General features: G+C 43.6%; 1 long non-coding RNA gene across 1 annotated transcript in view; it reads right to left on the bottom strand.

The window, feature by feature from the left end:
• Positions 1-219: 219 nt before the first annotated feature.
• Positions 220-4,638, bottom strand: part of LOC105521931 — a 27,468-nt gene continuing 23,049 nt past the window's right edge. The window contains exon 2 of the long non-coding RNA XR_001003363.1: positions 220-669. This is a non-coding gene — a long non-coding RNA (uncharacterized LOC105521931). The remainder of the gene's footprint in view (positions 670-4,638) is intronic.

The following is a 4,638-nucleotide window of genomic DNA, read 5'->3' as shown; positions in this document are numbered from 1 at the left end:
ATATCAGTCCTACTTCTTCTCTTATATGCTGTGTGATCTTGGACAAGGCACTTCCCATCTCTGAGCTTCAGTTTTTTCCATCTGTAGGTAATCTCTATGGTACCTTCAAATTCTACAAGAATATTTGTAACTAAAATAGCATCATAGCTATGCTTCTCATTTTTGCATTTGCTTTTCTTCTCACAGTCACATAATCAACTAAGAGAGTGAGGCAAGGAGTTGTGGTTGCTGCTGAACACACACATTTATCCAGAGGGCAAATGTAGACTTTGGTTTAAATTCTTCTGATGAAACTGTGTCTCACACCCAAATCCCAAGTTCAATGGACTGTTCTTGAGATGCCAGCCGTGGCGGCCTTGCTAGGGAGGAGGTCCGTGATGGCCTCTGTCTGAGTCTGTTTCATTGCAACACTCCCAGAAAGGCAGCCCTGTCATTAAGCTCACAAAGTAAACACTGTCCTCAGCAAAAGCTGGAGTTTGCAGTCACCTAAAGGCAATTGTGCTCCTTTAAGGGCAGAGCTTTCAGCATTCATTGCTCCACCAGTGCTGGCCTTAAAGCTTGAAATCAAATGCAGGGCTCCCGAGGCGCTGGCCTTTCATCCAAAACCACCAAAGCCTGTGGGCAGGATTCAGAATTATGTTTCACCAGCTGGTGCAGGCCACAGTTTGTCTGGGGAGAGAAACAGACACAGGGAACAAAGAGGTGGAGGTGGGAAGGTAGTAAGAAAAGGGACTTTCTGCTGTTATTGCACAAAGCTAAGGGTGGTATTAACATAATCAGACTATTTCACCCAGAAGTTCAGAATGTAGATGTATTAATAAGCATTTCTTGCCCTAAACATTTATCGTAGGCATGTTAAGTTTTTACCACGTCATTTTTGTTCTTTCTTTCTTTCTTTTTTTTTTTTTGAGACAGGGTCTTGCTCTGTCACCCAGGCTGGAGTGCAATGGCACAATCGCAGCTCACTGAAAACTTCGCCTCCCAGGTTCAAGCGATTCTCCTGCCTCAGCCTCCTGAGTAGCTGAGATTACAGGCGTGCACCACCACACTTGGCTAATTTTTGTTTTGTTTTGTTTTTTTTAGTAGAGACAGGGGTTTCACCATGTTGGCCAGTCTGGTCTCAAACTCCTGACCTCAGATGATTCGCCCTCCTCAGGCTCCCAAAGTGCTGGGATTACAGGCATGAGCCACTGGGCCCTGCCTGTTTTTGTTAATTAATATGCTTCTTCCTCATTATATTAAAGCTGCATCTTGTGTGCATGTCCTGAACCCCCACCCAGCTGGCAAATTCTTCAAAGGCAGGGAAAGTTCCCATTGTTTAGTTTCCAAGCCCAGCGAAGTGATTGGTGCTGAACTGAGTTGAGACAGGCAGACTGCCTTCACCAGGGAGTCAAGAGTAGCACCTTGGTGCACGCCCAAAGCCCTTCTCCAGGGGTATCCAGTCTATCCCGTTCTTTTTGTGGCCCACAAAGCAGTACCTCCTCCCGCAGGTCTGAGAAGACTGAGGAGGGTGTTACTAGGTTTCTACGTGGCCCAGACTAGTTGATACCCCACCTGGGACTTGCTGAATAATGATAATAATAATAGCTAACATTTACTGAGCACTTACTATGTGCAGGCTCTGCTAAATACTTTACCTTGCAATGCAATCCTCATGCCAGCCCTCTGAGATAGCACTTTTATCATCCCCACTTTACAAATGAAAAAACTGAGACTCAAAATACACAGCTAGGAGATAGTAGACCTGAGATTCTGGTCAGGGCTGACTGACTTGAATCCTGTGTTTGAACTCCTAGCATACGCTGCTTCCCAAACTAGTTTGTAAATTCTTTCGAGAGCAGAGATTCTATCTTTTTCTTTTCTGTACTCATGCAGCCTAGAGGAATCCTGAGCAACAGTGGACTCTTGGCATCTACCTGTTTCCTGACTGACTGATGAGCGATCCCTGCCCATGGCAGTCAGAGATAAGAGTGACACGAGGTTAGAGAGGGATCTGGCAAAGAAAGTTTGGAGAGCTGCTTATAGCCAGGTCGATTTAGGGTGAGGGAGTGTAGGCATAGAGGCCACTCTCAGCAGTACTCAGAAGCTTCCAGAGCATCCTGAGCAGGAAGGTGTCCTTCCCTTCTCAAGGAGGACTCTCTAAGGAATAAGGAGGCATCCAGACATAGCAAGGGCACAGGAGTGGCTATGGAGCCAAACATCATTCAGTGTCTCTGTCTTGGTGATCACTAAGAAGCCAGTGTTGCTCTTTGCAACAAGCTGCTCATCTGTTGTCCTGATTGACCTCCAGTTTAGAAAAATGCACAGTCCAACTGTTCCTACACTTCGACTGCTCTGCACGGCTTTTTCCCTCTTCCTATATTGAACGTGTGAAGGGTCGCAGCCCTTTGTTTTCTAATGGCTTATGTTTTGATGTTTTACCTGTAAATCAATTATTTGGAACTGATAACACATTTCCCATAGGAAATCATGTTACTTAAAGAGGTTAGGATCTCAGGTTATGTCCTAATAGTCTTATTTTACCAATTGTTTATTCATTTATTTTTTAAATTTTCTTATTTTTAGAGATAGAGTCTCGCTATATTGCCTCCTACCTCAGTCTCCCAAAGTGCTGGCATTACAGAAGTGAGCCACTGTGCCCAGCCTTTACCCATTATTAATAGCAGTGAGCCTGATGTACATATCACCTCCAAATAATCATGTTCATAACAGGAAAAAATATATTAGGTTGGTGCAAAGGTAATTGCAATTTTTGCCATTACGAAACCATAATTACTTTTGCACCAACCTAATACATTCCTAATTCTAACTCAACACCCCAGGACAGGGTTTCCCCTACCTGAGGAAATAGAGATTCCTGGGGATGAAGTTAGCAGCACTCTGCTACCTCATAACTTTCTAACTGTGTTTGGAGGAGAGCTCAGAACTTGAGGATATAAGATCATGCCAGCCTTAGCAAGGAAGTCATGTGTGCAGAAACAACAGGTTTGCAACACAATCATTGCAGCAATGACCCAGATACACACTGATATCTGTTGATTCAGGATGACACATATAAGGGTATGAGTCACACTCCTGACCTCCTCAAGACATCTTAAAAGTTCAAAGGGAGGCCGAGGTGGGCGGATCACGAGGTCAGGAGATTGAGACCATGCTCGCTAACACGGCAGAACCCCGTCTCTACTAAAAATACAAAAAATTAGCCGGGCGTGGTGGCAGGCGCCTGTAGTCCCATCTACTCAGGAGGCTGAGGCAGAAGAATGGCATGAACCCGGGAGGTGGAGCTTGCAGTGAGCCGAGATCACACCACGGCACTCTAGCCTGGGCGACAGAGTGAGACGCCCTCTCAAAAATAAATAAATAAATAAATAAATAAATAAATAAATAAATGTCAAAGGGATTTCCACCATACTCAGCTTGTTAGATCTCTGAAGTGGAAAGATCAATACTCCTCCAGCCCAACTCCATCCCAAGACTCCTTCCTATGCCTACTACTCTGTGCTGAGAGACAGGGAGTTGCAGAAGGAACTCCTTCAAGAAGCTTCTTATTCGTTTAAAAAAAAAAATCATTATGATAGCTACTTCTTTTTTTTTAGTACTAACTTGAGGCCAAAGGCTTTGTATATTTTAATTGATTAAATTCTCATAAAAACCCTATGTTTAGATTTAGCTTCACTTAGAATATAAGGAAACTGAGGTTGAGCATGACTAAGTAACTTGCCTTACCTCACACAGCTAATACACGGAAAAATCAGGATTCAAAACCCAGTCTGTTGAGTGGGCACAGTGGCTCATACCTATAATCCCAGCACTTTGCGGGGGCCGAGGCAGGCAGATCACTTGAGGTCAGGAGTTCAAGACCAGCATGGCCAACATGGTGAAACCCCATCTCCACTAAAACATGCGAAAATTAGCCAGGTGGGGTGGTGTGTGACTGTAGTCCCAGCTACTTGAGAGGCTGAGGTGGGAGAATTGCTTGAACCCGGGAGGCAGAGGCTACAGTGAGCTGAGATGGTGCCACTGCACTCCAGCCTGGGTAACAGAGCAAAACTCCATCTCAAAAAAAAAAAAAAAAAACCCCAAAAAACAACAAACAAAAAACCCAGTCTGTGACATCACACTGTACCCCATAAATATGTATAATTATTATGTGTCAACTAAAAACAACATTTTAAAAATAAAAATTAAAAATAAGTAACATTTTAAAAAACCCAGTCTGTTTGTAACTCCAGAGTCCAGGCTATTAACTGCTATGGTATACTTGTTTTTCCAGAGGTATGGAGGAAACATTAAAAGATTACAAAACATACTCACTGTTAAGTATGTCGAACTTACGTATTTTTATTTAAATAATAGTCTTGAAATTGATACAGTATATACTGGATCATCAGGCAGTGCAACTATAACTAAGTCCTGTCACACAATTTAAAGGCTCCCTTTTCTGTTGATTTCTAGCCAAGAGGAGGCCAAATACCATCATGGCTCACTGAAAGAATGAGGGTTTTAGGCCGGCACAGTGGCTCATGCCTATAATCTCAGCGCTTTGGGAGGCCAAAGCAGGAGGAGCACCTGAGGTCAGGAGTTCAAGACCAGCCTGGCCAACATGGTGAAACTCCATCTTTACTAAAAATACAAAAA

Source organism: Colobus angolensis, unplaced genomic scaffold, assembly GCF_000951035.1.
Source record: "Colobus angolensis palliatus isolate OR3802 unplaced genomic scaffold, Cang.pa_1.0 Scaffold413, whole genome shotgun sequence".
Lineage (NCBI taxonomy): Eukaryota > Metazoa > Chordata > Mammalia > Primates > Cercopithecidae > Colobus > Colobus angolensis.
Note: the sequence above shows the minus strand (reverse complement) of the source record. Positions and strands in the feature narration are given on the sequence as shown.